Below are 21,365 nucleotides of genomic sequence, written 5' to 3' on the forward strand. Positions count from 1 at the left end.
GCGCTTCCCATTGTCACGCTGAAATTGGCGCTTGTTTTTTTTTGGGGGGGGTGGACGTATTTTGCGAGGAAAGTTTCTCACTAAAGTTTGGGGAAAAATCCAAACAACTTGCAAATAAAATGCTACCACCACCCATTTGGTTCTTCCACTCTTTATTCCTCAATCTGCTCGCTCAAATTAACGAGAGACAAGAATCAACAGTCTTTTATTGTCATATGTCCCAGTGTGTGAATATAAATATATGCATTGTGTGTGTATACATATATTTCTATACAAGGTAGACACAAAATGCTGGAGTAACTCAGCGGGTCAGGCAGCATCTCTGGAGAGAAGAAATGGGTGACGTTTCGGGTCGAGACCCTTCTTCAGACTGATATATATATATATATATATATATACATGCATATATATATGCCCCCTCCCCTAACATCAGTCTGAAGAAGGGTCTCCACCCGAAACGTCAGCCATTCCTTCTCTCCAGAGATGCTGCCTGACCCGCTGAGTTACTCCAGCATTTTGTGTCTACCATCGATTTAAACCAGCATCTGCAGTTTTTTTCTAAGTGGAAGTAGAATTTGCAACACACAAGTAAGTATACGCACACAGGATATCGGAGAGAATATAAGAATGCTCAAAGGATTATCCTATCTGGGGAACAGACGAGGTGGTCTAGAGGTTAAGGCAAAGAAATGCCAATGCATTGTGCATCGAACGACAGGTTTCGAAACCTAGCCTCCTTGTGAACTGTGAACCATTTTACTTCAGTATTTCCCAAACCCCCAGCCTTTCGCATTCTCATGCTGAAATTGGCTCTTGGCTTTATTTATTTGGGGGGGGGGGGGGGGGTGGACGTATTTCCCAAGGAAAGTTTCTCACTAACTTTGAGGAATAATCCAATCAACTTGCAAATAAAATCCCACCACCACCCATTTAGATCTTCCACTCTTTATTCCTCAATCTGCCCGGTCACATTAACGAGAGCCAAGAATCAACAGTCGGACTTTGTCATCTGTCCCGGTGTGTATATATAAATATGTATATTGTGTTTTTATTGGTATGCATATATATAAAAACAAAGAAACAATTATAGTGCAAAAAGACAAAACCATTGCCAACACCTCTATGTAGTTCAGGGTTAATTTGGAGGTATTTATTCACAAAATGCTAGAGTAACTTAGCAGGTCAGGCAGCATCTCAGGAGAAGGAATTGATGACGTTTCGGGTCGGGACCCTTCTTCAGACTGATGTCAGGGGGGCGGGACAACGGAAGGATATAGGTGCAGACAGGAAGATAGAGGGAGAACTGGGAAGGGGAGGGGAAGAGAGGGACAGAGGAACTATCTAAAGTTGGAGAAGTCAATGTTCATACCGCTGGGCTGAAAGCTGCCCAAGCGAAATATGAGGTGCTGTTCCTCCAATTTCTGGTGGGCCTCACTATGGCACTGGAGGAGACCCATGACAGAAAGGTCAGACTGGGAGTGGGAGGGGGAGTTGAAGTGCTCAGCCACCGGGAGATCAGGTTGGTTAAGGCGGACTGAGCGAAGGTGTTGAGCGAAACGATCGCCGCGCCTGCGTTTGGTTTCGCCGATGTAAAGAAGTTGACATCTAGAGCAGCGGATGCAATAGATGAGGTTGGAGGAGGTGCAGGTGAACCTCTGTCTCACCTGGAAAGACTGTTTGGGTCCTTGGATGGAGTTGAGGGGGGAGGTAAAGGGACATGTGTTGCATCTCTTGCGGTTGCAGGGGAAAGTGCCTGGGGTTGGGTGGTTTGGGTAGGAAGGGATGAGTGGACCAGGGAGTTACGGAGGGAACGGTCTCTGCGGAACGCAGAAAGGGGAGGAGATGGGAAGATGTGGCCAGTGGTGGGGTCCCGTTGTAGGTGACGGAAATGTTGGCGGATGATTTGTTGGATACGCTGGCTGGTGGGGTGGAAGGTGAGAACGAGGGCGATTCTGTCCTTGTTACGAATGGGGGGAGGGGGAACAAGAGCGGAGCTGCGGGATGTAGAAGTGACCCTTGTGAGAGCCTCATCTATAATGGAGGAGGGGAAGCCCCGTTTCCTGAAGAATGAGGACATCACTGACGCCCTAGTGTGAAACACCTCATCCCGGGCGCAAATACGGCGTAGACGGAGGAATTGGGAGTAGGGGATAGACTTTTTGCAGGGGACCGGGTGGGAAGAAGTGTAGTCCAGATAACTGTGCGAGTCAGTGGGTTTATAGTAAATGTCCGTCACTAGTCTGTCTCCTGTGATGGAGATGGTGAGGTCCAGAAACGGGAGGGAGATGTCGGAGATAGTCCAGGTATATTTAAGGGCAGGATGGAAATTGGAAGTGAAGTGTATGAAGTCAGTGAGTTCTGCATGGGTACAAGAGGCAGCACCAATGCAGTTGTCGATGTAGCGGAGGTAGAGTTCGGGGATGGGGCCCGGAACAGGGATTGTTCGACGTACCCGACAAAGAGGCAGGCGTAGCTAGGGCCCATGCGAGTGCCCATAGCTACGCCTCTGGTTTGGAGGAAGTGGGAGGAGTCAAAGGAGAAGTTGTTAAGGGTAAGAACCAGCTCTGCTAGGCAGAGGAGAGTGTTGGTAGATGGGTTAATTTGGAGGTTGTAGTGTTTAACTGCCTGATGGTTATTGAACCAATTGACGTCCAATGAGTTTGATGGTGTCAGGGGTTCTGGGGAGAAGGCAGCAGAATGGGGTTAGGAGGGGGAGATAGACCAGCCATGATTGAATGGCGTGGACTTGATGGACCGAAAGGTCCAAACAAATTCTATGTTATCCCACTTTCCCATCCAAACTCTACACACTAGGGGCAGTTTATAGTTAACAGGGAGAACGTCCAAACTCCACAAAGACAGCACCCAGGTTTAGGATCGAACTGGCAAATGGAAATGTCTATCTGAAGAAGGGTCCCGACCTGAGACATTCCCTGTCCATTCCCCCCACAGATGCCGCCTGACCCATTGACTGAATCATGATCACAATGAATGGGGGTGCTGGCTCGAAGGGCCAAATGGCCTCCTCCTGCTCCTATGTTTCTATGTTTCTTCAAACTGAGCCTCAACCCGAAACGTCAGCCAATCCTTCTCTCCCGATATGCTGCCTGACCCGCTGAGTTACTCCAACATTTTGAGTCCATCTTCGGTGTAAATCAGCATCTGCAGTTCCTTCCTACACAAATTAATTTCCATGTAACACAGCAACTGATGCCTATGTCTGTCCATCGCGGTTTCTGTAGTGTAGCGGTTATCACGTTCGCCTCACACGCGAAAGGTCCCCAGTTTGATCCTGGGCAGGAACATCATTTTCGCTCCGGCTCCGATTTGGGTCTAGCCACTAATATACACCTTGGAGACAGTGAGTGGTACCAAAACATAGCAATACTTTGCTGCATTAAAACACCCACCGAATCTCTATTACCACACCGCGCCGGTGACAATAGACAATAGGTGCAGGAGGAGGCCATTCGGCCCTTCGAGCCAGCACCGCCATTCAATGTGATCATGGCTGATCATTCTCAATCAGTACCCCGTTCCTGCCTTCTCCCCATACCCCCTGACTCCGCTATCCTTAAGAACTCTATCTAGCTCTCTCTTTAATGCATTCAGAGAATTGGCCTCCGCTGCCTTCTGAGGCAGAGAATTCCACAGATTCACAACTTTCTGACTGAAAAAGTTTTTCCTCATCTCAGTTCTAAATGGCCTACCCCTTATTCTTAAACTGTGGCCCCTGGTTCTGGACTCCCCCAACATCGGGAACATATTTCCTGCCTCTAACGTGTCCAACCCCTTAATAATCTTATACGTTTCGATAAGATCCCCTCTCATCCTTCTAAATTCCAGTGTATACAAGCCTAGTCGCTCCAGTCTTTCAACATATGATAGTCCCGCCATTCTGGAAATTAACCTAGTAAACCTACGCTGCACGCCCTCAATAGCAAGAATATCCTTCCTCAAATTTGGAGACCAAAACTGCACACAGTACTCCAGGTGCGGTCTCACTAGGGCCCTGTACAACTGCAGAAGGACCTCTTTGCTCCTCTACTCAACTGCTCTTGTTATGAAGGCCAACATTCCATTGGCTTTCCATGCCGGTTTCCATGTAACACAGCAACTGATGCCTATGTCTGTCCATTGCGGTTTCTGTAGTGTAGTGGTTATCACGTTCGCCTCACACGCGAAAGGTCCCCAGTTCGATCCTGGGCAGGAACTTCATTTTCTCCGACTCCCAGGTTAGGATCGAACTTAATGGGCCAGGCAGCATCTCTGGAGCTGCAGCAAGAGCGGAGCTGCGGGATGTAGAAGAGACCCTAGTGAGTCCCGCCATTGGAAGAGGGGAAGCCCCGTTTCCTGAAGAATGAGGACATCTCTGACGCCCTAGTGTGAAACACCTCATCCCGGGCACAGATGCGGCGTAGACGGAGGAGTTGGGAGTAGGGGATAGACTTTTTGAAGGGGACCGGGTGGGCAGAAGTGTAGTCCAGATAGCTGTTCAAGTCAGTGGGTTTATAGTAAACTAGAAAAGAGGGCCCGTTGGGCCCGTCCCCACACCCCCCATTCTCTCCTCCCCCAGCCCCACCCTTACTCTCCAAGTGTGCCCGTTGGGGAGGGCCCGTTGGGCCCGTCCCCACACCCCCCATTCTCTCCTCCCCCAGCCCCACTCTTACTCTCCAAGATGTTTTGTTTTTTTTTCCTAATCAGATGTGCAGTACTTTGGTCAACGTGGGTTGTTTTTAAATGTGCTATACAAATAAAAGTGACTTGACTTGACTTGACTTGACTTGCAATAACAAAAAAGACTTCTTGGAAGCTTTTCGAAACAATGTAGCCGTCACAAGCTGAAAACTAAATCCTTGCTGAAAACTAAATGATTTTCTGTAAACTTTTTGAAACAAATGTAGCCCCTTGAAGAAAAGGGTTAGAAATGAAAATTTAAACTTTAATATCTCTCTAGCTTTAAAAAGGTAGCTTCAATTTGAACGAAAGTACTTACAATAGTTGCCCAGGTTAATTGTGAATACGGCGGTACAAAAATCGTAGCGCTTTGGTGTACCGTCTTGGAGGAGTAGGGTTTGTAAGTTAAACTTCCGTACATACACACATACATCCCTACATACGAACGCAGAGTTTTAGTATTATACTAGAAAAGAGGGCCCGTTGGGCCCGTCCCCACACCCCCCATTCTCTCCTCCCCCAGCCCCACTCTTACTCTCCAAGTGTGCCCGTTGGGGAGGGCCCGTTGGGCCCGTCCCCACACCCCCCATTCTCACTCCCCCAGCCCCACTCTTACTCTCCAAGTGTGCCCGTTGGGCCCGGAAAAGAGGGCCCGTTGGGCCCGTCCCCACACCCCCCATTCTCTCCTCCCCCAGCCCCACTCTTACTCTCCAAGTGTGCCCGTTGGGCCCGTCCTCCTGATCTGTGTATGTCAAGTGACCACTATAGCCTTCATTCTTTTTTTTTTTCCCTAATCAGATGTTTTTTTTTTTTTTCCTATTCAGATGTGCAGTACTTTGGTCAACGTGGGTTGTTTTTAAATGTGCTATACAAATAAAACTGACTTGACTTGACTTGACTTGACTTGACTTGACTTGCAATAACAAAAAAGACTTCTTGGAAGCTTTTCGAAACAATGTAGCCGTCACAAGCTGAAAACTAAATCCTTGCTGAAAACTAAATCCTTTTCTGGAAACATTTGGAAACAAATGTAGCCCCTTGAAGAAAAGGGTTAGAAATGAAAAATTTAAACTTTAATATCTCTCTAGCTTTAAAAAGGTAGCTTCAATTTGAACGAAAGTACTTACAATAGTTGCCCAGGTTAATGGTGAATACGGCGGTACAAAAATCGTAGCGCTTTGGTGTACCGTCTAGGAGGAGTAGGGTTTGTAAGTAATCTTCCGTACATACACATATACATACATACATACGGAATGTTGGACCGCAGAGTTTTAGTATTATATAGACTAGAAAAGAGGGCCCGTTGGGCCCGTCCCCACACCCCCCATTCTCACTCCCCCAGCCCCACTCTTACTCTCCAAGTGTGCCCGTTGGGCCCGGAAAAGAGGGCCCGTTGGGCCCGTCCCCACACCCCCCATTCTCTCCTCCCCCAGCCCCACTCTTACTCTCCAAGTGTGCCCGTTGGGCCCGTCCTCCTGATCTGTGTATGTCAAGTGACCACTATAGCCTTCATTCTTTTTTTTTTTCCCTAATCAGATGTTTGTTTGTTTTTTCCTAATCAGATGTGCAGTACTTTGGTCAACGTGGGTTGTTTTTAAATGTGCTATACAAATAAAACTGACTTGACTTGACTTGACTTGCAATAACAAAAAAGACTTCTTGGAAGCTTTTCGAAACAATGTAGCCGTCACAAGCTGAAAACTAAATCCTTGCTGAAAACTAAATCCTTTTCTGGAAACTTTTGGAAACAAATGTAGCCCCTTGAAGAAAAGGGTTAGAAATGAAAAATTTAAACTTTAATATCTCTCTAGCTTTAAAAAGGTAGCTTCAATTTGAACGAAAGTACTTACAATAGTTGCCCAGGTTAATGGTGAATACGGCGGTACAAAAATCGTAGCGCTTTGGTGTACCGTCTAGGAGGAGTAGGGTTTGTAAGTAATCTTCCGTACATACACATATACATACATACATACGGAATGTTGGACCGCAGAGTTTTAGTATTATATAGATAGATAGACTAGAAAAGAGGGCCCGTTGGGCCCGTCCCCACACCCCCCATTCTCTCCTCCCCCAGCCCCACTCTTACTCTCCAAGTGTGCCCGTTGGGGAGGGCCCGTTGGGCCCGTCCCCACACCCCCCATTCTCTCCTCCCCCAGCCCCACTCTTACTCTCCAAGTGTGCCCGTTGGGCCCGTCCTCCTGATCTGTGTATGTCAAGTGACCACTATAGCCTTCATTCTTTTTTTTTTTCCCTAATCAGATGTTTTTGTTTTTTTTCCTAATCAGATGTGCAGTACTTTGGTCAACGTGGGTTGTTTTTAAATGTGCTATACAAATAAAACTGACTTGACTTGACTTGACTTGACTTGACTTGACTTGACTTGACTTGCAATAACAAAAAAGACTTCTTGGAAGCTTTTCGAAACAATGTAGCCGTCACAAGCTGAAAACTAAATCCTTGCTGAAAACTAAATCCTTTTCTGGAAACTTTTGGAAACAAATGTAGCCCCTTGAAGAAAAGGGTCAGAAATGAAAAATTTAAACTTTAATATCTCTCTAGCTTTAAAAAGGTAGCTTCAATTTGAACGAAAGTACTTACAATAGTTGCCCAGGTTAATGGTGAATACGGCGGTACAAAAATCGTAGCGCTTTGGTGTACCGTCTAGGAGGAGTAGGGTTTGTAAGTAATCTTCCGTACATACACATATACATCCATACATACGGAATGTTGGACCGCAGAGTTTTAGTATTATACTAGAAAAGAGGGCCCGTTGGGCCCGTCCCCACACCCCCCATTCTCACTCCCCCAGCCCCACTCTTACTCTCCAAGTGTGCCCGTTGGGCCCGGAAAAGAGGGCCCGTTGGGCCCGTCCCCACACCCCCCATTCTCTCCTCCCCCAGCCCCACTCTTACTCTCCAAGTGTGCCCGTTGGGGAGGGCCCGTTGGGCCCGTCCCCACAACCCCCATTCTCTCCTCCCCCAGCCCCACTCTTACTCTGTCCTCCTGATCTGTGTATGTCAAGTGACCACTATAGCCTTCTTTTTTTTTTTTTTTTCCTAATCAGATGTTTTGGGTTTTTTTCCTAATCAGATGTGCAGTACTTTGGTCAACGTGGGTTGTTTTTAAATGTGCTATACAAATAAAAGTGACTTGACTTGACTTGACTTGACTTGCAATAACAAAAAAGACTTCTTGGAAGCTTTTCGAAACAATGTAGCCGCCGTCACAAGCTGAAAACTAAATCCTTGCTGAAAACTAAATCCTTTTCTGTAAACTTTTGGAAACAAATGTAGCCCCTTGAAGAAAAGGGTTAGAAATGAAAATTTAAACTTTAATATCTCTCTAGCTTTAAAAAGGTAGCTTCAATTTGAACGAAAGTACTTACAATAGTTGCCCAGGTTAATGGTGAATACGGCGGTACAAAAATCGTAGCGCTTTGGTGTACCGTCTAGGAGGAGTAGGGTTTGTAAGTAATCTTCCGTACATACACATATACATACATACATACGGAATGTTGGACCGCAGAGTTTTAGTATTATACTAGAAAAGAGGGCCCGTTGGGCCCGTCCCCACACCCCCCATTCTCACTCCCCCAGCCCCACTCTTACTCTCCAAGTGTGCCCGTTGGGCCCGGAAAAGAGGGCCCGTTGGGCCCGTCCCCACACCCCCCATTCTCTCCTCCCCCAGCCCCACTCTTACTCTCCAAGTGTGCCCGTTGGGGAGGGCCCGTTGGGCCCGTCCCCACACCCCCCATTCTCTCCTCCCCCAGCCCCACTCTTACTCTGTCCTCCTGATCTGTGTATGTCAAGTGACCACTATAGCCTTCTTTTTTTTTTTTTTTTCCTAATCAGATGTTTTGGGTTTTTTTCCTAATCAGATGTGCAGTACTTTGGTCAACGTGGGTTGTTTTTAAATGTGCTATACAAATAAAAGTGACTTGACTTGACTTGACTTGACTTGCAATAACAAAAAAGACTTCTTGGAAGCTTTTCGAAACAATGTAGCCGCCGTCACAAGCTGAAAACTAAATCCTTGCTGAAAACTAAATCCTTTTCTGTAAACTTTTGGAAACAAATGTAGCCCCTTGAAGAAAAGGGTTAGAAATGAAAAATTTAAACTTTAATATCTCTCTAGCTTTAAAAAGGTAGCTTCAATTTGAACGAAAGTACTTACAATAGTTGCCCAGGTTAATGGTGAATACGGCGGTACAAAAATCGTAGCGCTTTGGTGTACCGTCTAGGAGGAGTAGGGTTTGTAAGTAATCTTCCGTACATACACATATACATACATACATACGGAATGTTGGACCGCAGAGTTTTAGTATTATATAGACTAGAAAAGAGGGCCCGTTGGGCCCGTCCCCACACCCCCCATTCTCACTCCCCCAGCCCCACTCTTACTCTCCAAGTGTGCCCGTTGGGCCCGGAAAAGAGGGCCCGTTGGGCCCGTCCCCACACCCCCCATTCTCTCCTCCCCCAGCCCCACTCTTACTCTCCAAGTGTGCCCGTTGGGCCCGTCCTCCTGATCTGTGTATGTCAAGTGACCACTATAGCCTTCATTCTTTTTTTTTTTCCCTAATCAGATGTTTGTTTGTTTTTTCCTAATCAGATGTGCAGTACTTTGGTCAACGTGGGTTGTTTTTAAATGTGCTATACAAATAAAACTGACTTGACTTGACTTGACTTGCAATAACAAAAAAGACTTCTTGGAAGCTTTTCGAAACAATGTAGCCGTCACAAGCTGAAAACTAAATCCTTGCTGAAAACTAAATCCTTTTCTGGAAACTTTTGGAAACAAATGTAGCCCCTTGAAGAAAAGGGTTAGAAATGAAAAATTTAAACTTTAATATCTCTCTAGCTTTAAAAAGGTAGCTTCAATTTGAACGAAAGTACTTACAATAGTTGCCCAGGTTAATGGTGAATACGGCGGTACAAAAATCGTAGCGCTTTGGTGTACCGTCTAGGAGGAGTAGGGTTTGTAAGTAATCTTCCGTACATACACATATACATACATACATACGGAATGTTGGACCGCAGAGTTTTAGTATTATATATAGACTAGAAAAGAGGGCCCGTTGGGCCCGTCCCCACACCCCCCATTCTCTCCTCCCCCAGCCCCACCCTTACTCTCCAAGTGTGCCCGTTGGGGAGGGCCCGTTGGGCCCGTCCCCACACCCCCCATTCTCACTCCCCCAGCCCCACTCTTACTCTCCAAGTGTGCCCGTTGGGCCCGGAAAAGAGGGCCCGTTGGGCCCGTCCCCACACCCCCCATTCTCTCCTCCCCCAGCCCCACTCTTACTCTCCAAGTGTGCCCGTTGGGCCCGTCCTCCTGATCTGTGTATGTCAAGTGACCACTATAGCCTTCATTCTTTTTTTTTTTCCCTAATCAGATGTTTGTTTTTTTTTTCCTATTCAGATGTGCAGTACTTTGGTCAACGTGGGTTGTTTTTAAATGTGCTATACAAATAAAACTGACTTGACTTGACTTGACTTGACTTGACTTGACTTGCAATAACAATCTTGGAAGCTTTTCGAAACAATGTAGCCGTCACAAGCTGAAAACTAAATCCTTGCTGAAAACTAAATCCTTTTCTGGAAACATTTGGAAACAAATGTAGCCCCTTGAAGAAAAGGGTTAGAAATGAAAAATTTAAACTTTAATATCTCTCTAGCTTTAAAAAGGTAGCTTCAATTTGAACGAAAGTACTTACAATAGTTGCCCAGGTTAATGGTGAATACGGCGGTACAAAAATCGTAGCGCTTTGGTGTACCGTCTAGGAGGAGTAGGGTTTGTAAGTAATCTTCCGTACATACACATATACATACATACATACGGAATGTTGGACCGCAGAGTTTTAGTATTATAATAGATAATAGATAATAGATAGATAGATAGATAGATAGATAGATAGATATAGATAGACTAGACCGAGTGGGCCCGTTGGGCCCGTCCTCGTAGGGTTTCCATTGTAACCGGGAGGGGAGGAAAGGGGGAGGGTTGGGGGAGGGAAGGGGGAGGGAGGAGGGGAGGGAGGGAGGTAGGGGGGAGGGAGGGGGGAGAGGGGGGGATGGGAGGGGGGAGGGGAGGGGGGAAGGGAGGGAAGGGGGGGAGGGAGAGGGGAGGGAGGTGGGTAGGGGGGAGGGAGGGGGACCTCCCCTTTTCCCAGTACCCCTCTTTCCCCGTTGGGCCCGTCCTCGTAGGGTTTCCATTGTAACCGGGAGGAGGGGAGGGCGGGAAGGGGGAGGGAGGGAGGAGGGAGGTGTGGAAGGAGGAGGGGAGGGGAGGGAGGGGGGAGGGGAGGGAGGGGGGGTAGGGGGGAGGGGGAGGGAGGGGGAGGGAGAGGGGGGAGGGGAGGGGGAAGGGGGGAGGGAGGGGGACCTCCCCTTTTCCCAGTACTCCTCTTTCCCCGTTGGGCCCGTCCTCGTAGGGTTTCAAGGAGGGGGGAGAGGGATGGAAGGGTGGAGGGAGGGGGGTAGGGATTGGGGAGGGAGGGATGGAGGGAAGGAGGGAGGGGGGAGTTAGGGGGGAGGGGGGAGGGAGGGGGGAGGGAGTTGGGGAGGGAGGGGGAGGAGGGGGGGAGGGAGTGGGGATGGAGGTGGGAAGGAGGGGGTATGAAGGGGTTGAGGAGGGAAGGGGGACCTCCCCTTTTCCCAGTACCCCTCTTTCCCCGTTGGGCCCGTCCTCATAGGGTTTCCATTGTAACCGGGAGGGGGGAGGGAGGGAGGAGGGAGGTGTGGAGGGAGGAGGGGAGGGGGAGGGAGGGGGGGAGCGGAGGGGGAAGGGGAGGGGGGAAGGGGGGAGGGGGGAGGGGAGGGAGGGGGATCTCCTCATTTCCCAGTACCCCTCTTTCCCCGTTGGGCCCATCCCCGTAGGGTTTCCATTGTAACCGGGAGGGGGGAGGGAGGGTGGAAGGAGGGGGGAGAGGGATGGAAGGGTGGAGGGAGGGGGGGAGGGATTGGGGAGGGAGGGATGGAGGGAGGGGAGAGTTAGGGGGAGGGGGGAGGGAGGGGGGAGGGAGGGGGGGAGGGGGGGAGGGAGTGGGGATGGAGGTAGGAAGGAGGAGGGATGAAAGGGTTGAGGGGGGAAGGGGGACCTCCCCTTTTCCCAGTACCCCTCTTTCCCCGTTGGGCCCGTCCTCATAGGGTTTCCATTGTAACCGGGAGGGGGGGAGTGAGGGAGGAGGGAGGTGTGGAGGGAGGTGTGGAGGGAGGAGGGGAGGGGGAGGGAGGGGGGGAGGGGAGGGGGAAGGGTAGGGGGAAGGGGGGAGGGGTTAGGGGGGAGGGGAGGGAGGGGGACCTCCCCTTTTCCCAGTACCCCTCTTTCCCCGTTGGGCCCGTCCCCGTAGGGTTTCTATTGTAACCGGGAGGGGGGAGGGAGGGTGGAAGGAGGGGGGAGGGGGAGAGGGATGGAAGGGTGGATGGATTGGGGGAGGGAGGGATGGAGGGAAGGAGGGAGGGGGGGAGTTAGGGGGGAGGTTTGAGGGAGGTGGGGAGGGAGGGGGAGGGAGTTGGGGAGGGAGGGGGAGGAGGGGGGGAGGGAGTGGGGATGGAGGTGGGAAGGAAGGGGTTGAGGGGTGAAGGGGGACCTCCCATTTTCCCAGTACCCCTCTTTCCCCCACCACCAAGCCCCTCCGCAACGACCCCTGTTGTCCCCCTCCCCAGTCCCCATTCTCAGACCCCCCCCCATTCTCTCTCTCCCCCAGACACACTCCAAGTGCTGTTTCGCAACACTTGCCCCGGTGGCCCACGAGCATAGAGGCCCCATGTTGATCTGTGTATGTTAAGTGACTTGCAATAAAAAAGACTACTTGAAAACAGTGGTTTAAAGTGGTTTAAAGTGCTGTTTTTGCTACATTCGCGGTCATTTAGTGCTTCTCACGACCACGGTTATTTAGTGCTTCTCACTGCGATCTGTTAGTGGTGCTTTTCGAAACAATGTAGCACCCATCTCAAACAAGCATTGGGAGGATGGGAGGGAGGGAAGGGGAGGGAGGGAGGAGAGAGGTGTGGAGGGAGGAGGGGAGGGAGGGGGAAGGGGAGGGGGGAACGGGGGGAAGGGGGAGGGAGAGGGGAGGGAGGGGGATGGGATGGGGGAAGGGGGGAGGGAGGGGACCTCCCCTTTTCCCAGTACCCCTCTTTCCCCGTTGGGCCCGTCCTCGTAGGGTTTCCATTGTAACCGGGAGGAGGGGAGGGAGGGAGGAGGGGAGGGGGGAGGGGAGGGGGGAAGGGGGAGGGAGAGGGTTAGGGGGGAGGGGGATAGGGGAGGGGGGAAGGGGAGGGGGGAAGGGGAGGGAGGGGGACCTCCCCTTTTCCCAGTACCCCTCTTTCCCCGTTGGGCCCGTCCCCGTAGGGTTTCCTTTGTAACCAGAAGGGGGGGAGGGAGGGTTGAAGGAGGGGGGAGGGGGAGAGGGATGGAAGGGTGGAGGGAGGGGGGGAGGGATGGAGGGAAGGAGGGAGGGGGGGGAGTTAGGGGAGGAGGGGTGAGGGAGGTGGGGAGGGAGTTGGGGAGGAGGGGGGGAGGGAGTGGGGATGGAGGTGGGAAGGAGTGGGGAGGAAGTGGTTGAGGGGTGAAGGGGGGGGAGGGAGGGAATAGGGGCCCCATGCTGATCTGTGTATGTTAAGTGACTTGCACAACTTTAAAAAACTGGCAGTTGCCTTTCGCAACAATGTTGCAACAATCTCACACAAGCATTGTGACGTCACAAGCTGAAGATGTAAATTTAAAACCGAGCTGATCTCTGATTGGTGCACGGGTGCCATTGTGACATCACGCGCTGAAGCCCCTTCAAGAAAAGGGTTAGAAATGAAAATTTAAACTTTAATATCTCTCTAGCTTTAAAAAGGTTGCTTCAATTTGAACGAAAGTACTTACAATAGTTGCCCACGTTAATGGTGAATATGGCGGTACAAAAATCGTAGCGCTTTGGTGTACCGTCAGGGAGGAGTAGGGTTTGTAAGTTATGGACAGAAACTCTTCGGAATCTTCCGTACATACACATATACATACATACATACGGAATGTTGGACCGCAGAGTTTTAGTAGTATAAGATAAGATAAGAAGATAGAATAGATATAGATAGAATAGATAGATGTCTATCTCCTGTGATGGAGATGGTGAGGTCCAGAAACGGTAGGGAGATGTCGGAGATAGTCCAGGTATATTTAAGGGCAGGATGGAAATTGGAAGTGAAGTGTATGAAGTCAGTGAGTTCTACATGGGTACAAGAGGTAGCAACAATGCAGTCGTCGATGTAGCGGAGGTAGAGTTCGAGGATGGGGCCAGTGTACGTCTGGAACAGGGATTGTTCAACGTACCCGACAAAGGGGCAGGCATAGCTAGGGCCCATGGTTTGGAGGAAGTGGGAGGAGTCAAAGGAGAAGTTGTTAAGGGTAAGAACCAGCTCTGCTAGGCGGAGGAGAGTGTTGGTAGATGGGTTAAATTGGAGGTTGTAGTGTTTAACTGCCTGATGGTTATTGAACCAATTGACGTCCAATGAGTTTGATGGTGTCAGGGGTTCTGGGGAGAAGGCAGCAGAATGGGGTTAGGAGGGGGAGATAGACCAGCCATGATTCAATGGCGTGGACTTGATGGGCCGAAAGGTCCAAACAAATTCTGTGTTATCCCACTTTCTCATCCACTCCCTACACACTCGGGGCAGTTTACAGTTAACAGGGAGAACGTCCACACTCCACAAAGACAGCACCCAATGTTAGGATCGAACTGGCAAAATGAATCAGGAACTGTGATTGCTTCCTCCTTCGTCTCTGAACAAGGGTTCCTACCCAAAGCGTTGTCTGCCCATTCCCTCCACAGATGCCGCCTGACCCACTGAGTTACTCCAACACTTCTCATGTTGCCCAACAGCTAGTGTTTAAGCTGTGTGGTGGTTTCTGTGGTGTAGCGGTTATCACGTTCGCCTCACACGCGAAAGGTCCCCAGTTCGATCCTGGGCAGGAACATTATTTTCACTCCTGCTCCACTTTGTCGCCCGATTTTCACATTCACCACAACACCTTTACACCCAATACATGGCAACACCTGCCGACCTCCAGAGATGCTGCCTGATCTCCTTACTTTGTTATTGTTGTGTCTGAAGAAGGGTCTCGACACGAAACGTCACCCATTCCTTCTCTCCTGAGATGCTGCCTGACCTGCTGAGTTACTCCAGCATTTTGTGAATAAATACCTTCCTTGTGTTCATCTCCTCCGTGACCCGCTGTGTTACTCCAGCATGTTCGGAGTAAACCTACATCTTCAGTTCCTCCCTACATATATTCATCATGTTATGTGTGTGTCTGAATCTCTCGCCACTACATCCACACTTGTTCGGTCTGTCTTCCTCGCCCTTTTCCCCTCTCTAAGTATTGTAAGTAGACGTTGTTGTGAATTTCTATCGATAACTTCCCTCTTTACCTTTCAGATGCTGTACTCTGTCTTAGACACAAAATACTGGAGTAACTCAACGGGACAGGCAGAATCTCTGGAGATAAGGAATGGGTGACGTTTCGAGACCCTTCTTTTCCCAATGTTGGGGGGAGTCAAAAAAAATGTTCCCAATGTTGGGGGAGTCCAGAACCAGGGGCCACAGTCTAAGAATAAAGGGGAGGCCATTTAAAACTGAGTTGAGACAAAACTATTTCACCCAGAGAGTTGTGAATTTGTGGAATTCTCTGCCACAGAGGGCAGTGGAGGCCAATTCATTGTATGAATTTAAAAGAGAGTTAGTTAGCGCTCTAGGGGCTAGTGGAATCAAGGGATATGGGGAGAAGGCAGGCACGGGTTACTGATTGTGGATGATCAGCCATGATCATAATGAATGGCGGTGCTGGCTCGCAGGGCCAAATGGCCTCCTCCTGCTCCTATAACATATAACATATAACAACTACAGCATGGAAACAGGCCTGTCCGGCCCTACCAGTCCACGCCGACCATTCTCCCTGACCTAGTCTCATCTACCTGCACTCAGACCATAACCCTCCAATCCCCTCCTATCCATATACCTATCCAATTTACTCTTAAATAATAAAATCGAGCCAGCCTCCACCACTTCCACCGGAAGTCCATTCCATACAGCCACAACCCTCTGAGTAAAGAAGTTCCCCCTCATGTTACCCCTAAACCTTTGTCCCTCAATTCTGAAGCTATGTCCCCTTGTTGGAATCTTCCCCACTCTCAAAGGGAAAAGCCTACCCACGTCAACTCTGTCCGTCCCTCTCAAAATTTTAAAAACCTCTATGAAGTCCCCCCTCAACCTTCTACGCTCCAAAGAATAAAGACCCAACCTGTTCAACCTCTCTCTGTAGCCTAAGTGCTGAAACCCAGGCAACATTCTAGTAAATCTCCTCTGTACCCTCTCCATTTTGTCGACATCCTTCCTATAATTTGGCGACCAGAACTGCACACCATACTCCAGATTCGGCCTCACCAATGCCCTGTACAATTTCAACATTACATCCCAACTTCTATACTCGATGCTCTGATTTATAAAGGCAAGCATACCAAACGCCTTCTTCACCACCCTATCCACATGAGATTCCACCTTCAGGGAACAATGCACAGTTATTCCCAGATCCCTCTGTTCCACTGCATTCCTCAATTCCCTACCATTTACCCTGTACGTCCTATTTTGATTTGTCCTACCAAAATGCAGCACCTCACACTTATCAGCATTAAACTCCATCTGCCATCTTTCAGCCCACCCTTCCAAAAGGCCCAAGTCTCTCTGTAGACTTTGAAAATCTACCTCACTATCAACTACTCCACCTATCTTAGTATCATCTGCATATTTACTAATCCAATTTGCCACACCATCATCCAGATCATTAATGTAAATGACAAACAACAGTGGACCCAACACAGATCCTTGGGGTACTCCACTAGACACTGGCCTCCAACCTGACATACAATTGTCAACCGTTACCCTCTGGTATCTCCCATTCAGCCATTGTTGAATCCATCTTGCAACCTCACTATTAATACCCAACGATTTAACCTTCTTAATCAACCTTCCATGTGGAACCTTGTCAAATGCCTTACTGAAGTCCATATAGACAACATCCACAGCCTTGCCCTTATCAATTTCCCTGGTAACCTCTTCAAAAAATTCAAGAAGATTAGTCAAACATGACCTTCCAGGCACAAATCCATGTTGACTGTTTCTAATCAGGCCTTGATTATCCAAATAATTATATATATTGTCCCTAAGTATCTTTTCCATTAATTTTCCCACCACAGACGTCAAACTAATAGGTCTATAATTGCTAGGTTTACTTTTAGAACCTTTTTTAAACAACGGCACAACATGCGCAATGCGCCAATCTTCCGGCACCATCCCTGTTTCTATGTTTTCTTCAAACTGAGCCTCGATCCGAAATGTCACCCATTCCTTCTCTCCTGAGATGCTGCCTGACCCGCTGAGTTACTCCAGCATTTTGTGTCTATCCTCCGTGTAAACCAGCATCTGCAGTTCCTTCCCACACACGATCTCGGGGTACATGGTTGAGCCCTGTACAAACACCCCCCCCCCCCCCCCATTTACCTTTCCGTGGAATCTAGGTTAAAATTAGAAAGTTGATGGTATGTTGATAAAATATTATCATTTCCGAGCAAATGAAATGAAATGTTCTATGAATGGTGGCACATGTATGAATTGTGTTATGTACTTGCAAAGTTTGCGAATCGAGTTAACTTTGGGGGAAACAAAATCTTTCTTATTTAGTACAGGTGTCAGAGGTTATGGGGAGAAGGCAGGACAATGGGGTTAGGAGGGAGAGATAGATCAGCCATGATTGAATGGCGGAGTAGACTTGATGGGCCGAATGGCCTAATTCTGCTCCTATCGCTTATGACATTGTGACCTTATCTGATGTAGGGTGGTCCAGACATTAGGGCCGAACGGCCTCGCCCTGTTTTATCTTATTTTTGTTCTCTGACAATCTCCGTCAATTTTGTTTCACACTCGCTCGATCTCTTTCACCGTCTCTCTCGTTTCTTTTTGTAATGTTTCGTCCTTTGTCCAGTGACTGTGATTTGCTCCCCTCCAGACAGTGGTCTAACTCTCTCTCACTATTAACTCCCAGCCTCCCCCTGCCCGGGTGGGGGTCGGAGTCTGCAGAAGGGTCCCGATCCCAAACGTCGCCCATCATTATTCTCCAGAGATGCTGCCAGACCCGCTGAGTTACTCCACCACACCGCGCCTGTCTTAATGTCATCCTTCCAATAGCAGGATGGCCAAACGTCAACACAATACTACAAATAATTCCCAGAACCATCCCTGTATTTCTTCCTCCCATTTCTCTGGCAATGTCTATCTGAAGAAGGGTCCCGACCTGAGACATTCTCTGTCCATTCCTCCCACAGATGCCGCCTGACCCATTGACTGAATCATGATCAAAATGAATGGCGGTGCTGGCTCGAAGGGCCAAATGGCCTCCTCCTGCTCCTATGTTTCTATCTTTCTTCAAACTGAAGCCTCAACCCGAAACGTCACCCATTCCTTCTCTCCAGAGATGCTGCCTGACCCGCTGAGTTACTCCTGCATTTTGTGTCCATCTTCGGTGTAAATCAGCATCTGCAGTTCCTTGCTACACAAATTAATTTCCATGTAACACAGCAACTGATGCCTATGCCTTTCCATCGCGGGTTTCTGTAGTGTAGCGGTTATCACGTTCGCCTCACACGCGAAAGGTCCCCAGTTCGATCCTGGGCAGGAACATCATTTTCGCTCCGGCTCCGATTTGTGTCTGGCCACGAATATACACCTTGGAGACAGTGAGTGGTACCAAAAAATAGCAATACTTTGCTGCTTTAAAACACCCACCCACTCTCTATTACCACACCGCGCCGGTGATAATAGACAATAGACAATAGGTGCAGGAGGAGGCCATTCGGCCCTTCGAGCCAGTACCACCATTCAATGTGATCATGGCTGATCATTCTCAATCAGTACCCCGTTCCTGCCTTCTCCCCATACCCCCTGACTCCGCTATCATTAAGAGCTCTATCCAGCTCTCCCTTGAATGCATTCAGAGAATTGGCCTCCTCTGCCTTCTGAGGCAGAGAATTCCACAGATTTACAACTCTCTGACTGAAAAAGTTTTTCCTCATCTCAGTTCTAAATGGCCTACCCCTTATTCTTAAATTGTGGCCCCTGGTTCTGGACTCCCCCAACATTGGGAACATGTTTCCTGCCTCTAACGTGTCCAACCCCTTAATAATCTTATTTTTTAAGTAAGGAGAAACACAACAACGGAAGAGACACGGGTAGGTGGATAATAATAATAATATATTCCATTATTTGTCCCACACCGGGGAAATTTACAGTGTTACAGCAGCAAAATAAAAGTAAAGACAAGGATAAATTGTCATCAGTTTTCTGTGTGTCCTTAGCTGTTATTGTTGACTCGTCTGCTGGGAGCAGTGCTGGTTGTGCAGTCTCGCAGCAGCGGGAAGGAAGGACCTCCTATATCTCTCCTTCACGCACTTGGGGTGAAGGAGTCTGTCACTGAAGGAGCTATTCAGTGCAGTGACAGTGTCTTGCATGGGGTGGGAGTCGTTGTCCAGCAGCGATGTTATCTTTTTTTTTTTTTTTTTTTTTTTTTTTTTTTTGAAAAGCATATGTACAAATCGAAATAAGAAAAAACACATTTGTTACAAAGTTCTTACATAGCTTCAATTTTTAAATTTTTGAAGAGAGAAAGTAAAAATAAAAATATAAAACTATAAACTTGGGGAGAGAGAGAGTAAGAGGGTTAAAAAAAAAGAAAAAAAGATCTAACAATAAAAATTAACGGGAGTAGATCCGGGAGACAAAAACCACAGCTGTACATCCAACCCCCAACTCAAGTTTCAACTTTTTATTTAAATTTTTATTTTTTATTTTAGTCCTGTGCCAAGCCCATTTACTTTTCTAAAAATTCAATAAATGGAGACCATATTTTTAAAAATAACTCAGGTTTGTCGATTAAGGCAAACCTTATTTTTTCCAAATGCAGGGTCTCTGTCATTTCCATAGTCCACATTTTAATTGTGGGGGTTATTGGTTTTTTCCAAAATTTAAGTATTAGTTTTTTCGCAGTTATTAGACTGTAATCAAGAAAATGTACCTGACTTACTGTAAAATTTGTAGTATGTTCTGATAATCCTAATATAATTAATTTTGGGTCCATATCTAATTTTTTATTAATAACTTTAGAAACTATTTTAAAAATCTCCAACCAGAAGTTTTGCATTTTTATACAAGTTACGAAAATATGAGTTAAATTAGCTTCTTGAAATTGACATTTATCACACATAGGAGAGATACTAGGAAAAATCCTATTTAATTTCGTCTTCGAATAATGTAATCTATGTATTATTTTAAATTGTATTAGGGAATGTCTAGTATTCAATGAACATTGATGTATATGTTGTAAACTTTCATCCCATATATCTTGCATTATAACTTGATTCAATTCGTCCTCCCATGCTCGTCTATAAGATTCTGATGACGGAATGTCAATGTCAAGGAGAATATTGTAAATAAAAGATATTAATTTATTTGAGTTATAATGTCGATTCAGGCATACATCAAGTATTTCTGGACCTCTAAACTTATATTCTTGCATGTGTGATTTTACATAATCTCTAAGTTGTAAATATCTAAAATAATTATTAACATGTAATCCGTACTTCTGCTGTAACTCCTGAAACGAAAGAAAAGTTCCCTTATGATAAAGATCTCCCACCCTTTTGATTCCATAACTTTTCCATTGAGCAAAGCCTCTATCTAAGACAGACGGTTTAAAAGAAGGATTATTCGCAATAGGAAGGAAAACAGATAATTTACTCAATTTTAACGTAAGCTTTAATTGTTTCCAGGTACGGATAACACTATGTATAATGGAATTACCTCCATATGTTTTTTTATTTAAATTTATTGGAGCTAAGAGGATCGCACCAATATCGAATGGTAAACAATCCTCTTTCTCCATCTTTAACCAATCCGGTTGTTGATCAGAATCATCCAACCAGCAGGTTATATTTTTAATATTAACCGCCCAATAATAAAATAAAAAGTTAGGTAAAGCAATTCCTCCATTAATTTTAGACTTACATAAGTGTCTTTTATTTATTCTATGAGTCTTGTAGTCCCAAATAAAATTAGTAACAATTGAATCAATTTTTTTAAAAAACTTTTTTGGAAGGTAGATCGGAATTGCTTGAAATAAGTATAGTAGCTGTGGCAGAAAGATCATCTTTATAGCATTACTACGACCAACTAATGATATAGGAAGTGTTTTCCAAAATTGGATATTTCTGTGTAATTTAACAAGTAAAGGAGGAAAATTTGATTTAAATAAAGAAGTATATTTCCTAGTCACGTAAATTCCAAGATATTTAAACTTTTCATAGGCAATTTTGAAAGGAAATTGTTGAAGTATGGCCGGATTATGCTCCATTATTGGCATAATTTCACTTTTATACCAGTTAATTCTATAACCTGAAAATGAACCAAATTGAGTTATGAGATTTAATAAATTCGGAATGCTAATTTCTGGCTTTGTAATATATATTAATACATCATCCGCATATAAAGAAATTTTATTGGTTGTATGTTTAGTGTTGTAGCCATAAATATGTGAATTTGATCTAATACTCTCAGCAAGTGGTTCTATAATTAGGGCAAATAAAAGTGGTGATAGTGGAC

At 46.9% G+C, this 21,365-nt stretch overlaps 4 non-coding genes across 4 annotated transcripts; all 4 read left to right on the forward strand.

Annotated features, from left to right (window-relative positions):
• The first annotated feature begins 3,232 nt into the window (after positions 1-3,232).
• trnav-cac (transfer RNA valine (anticodon CAC)) lies at positions 3,233-3,305 on the forward strand. Its single transcript has one exon. It is a non-coding gene; the product is annotated as a tRNA-Val (tRNA).
• An 837-nt stretch (positions 3,306-4,142) lies between these two features.
• Positions 4,143-4,215, forward strand: trnav-cac (transfer RNA valine (anticodon CAC)). The gene has a single exon. It is a non-coding gene; the product is annotated as a tRNA-Val (tRNA).
• A 10,349-nt stretch (positions 4,216-14,564) lies between these two features.
• On the forward strand, positions 14,565-14,637 carry trnav-cac (transfer RNA valine (anticodon CAC)). Its single transcript has one exon. It is a non-coding gene; the product is annotated as a tRNA-Val (tRNA).
• Positions 14,638-18,319: 3,682 nt separating this feature from the next.
• On the forward strand, positions 18,320-18,392 carry trnav-cac (transfer RNA valine (anticodon CAC)). Its single transcript has one exon. It is a non-coding gene; the product is annotated as a tRNA-Val (tRNA).
• The last annotated feature ends 2,973 nt before the right edge of the window (positions 18,393-21,365 follow it).

Source organism: Rhinoraja longicauda, chromosome 37, assembly GCF_053455715.1.
Source record: "Rhinoraja longicauda isolate Sanriku21f chromosome 37, sRhiLon1.1, whole genome shotgun sequence".
NCBI lineage: Eukaryota > Metazoa > Chordata > Chondrichthyes > Rajiformes > Arhynchobatidae > Rhinoraja > Rhinoraja longicauda.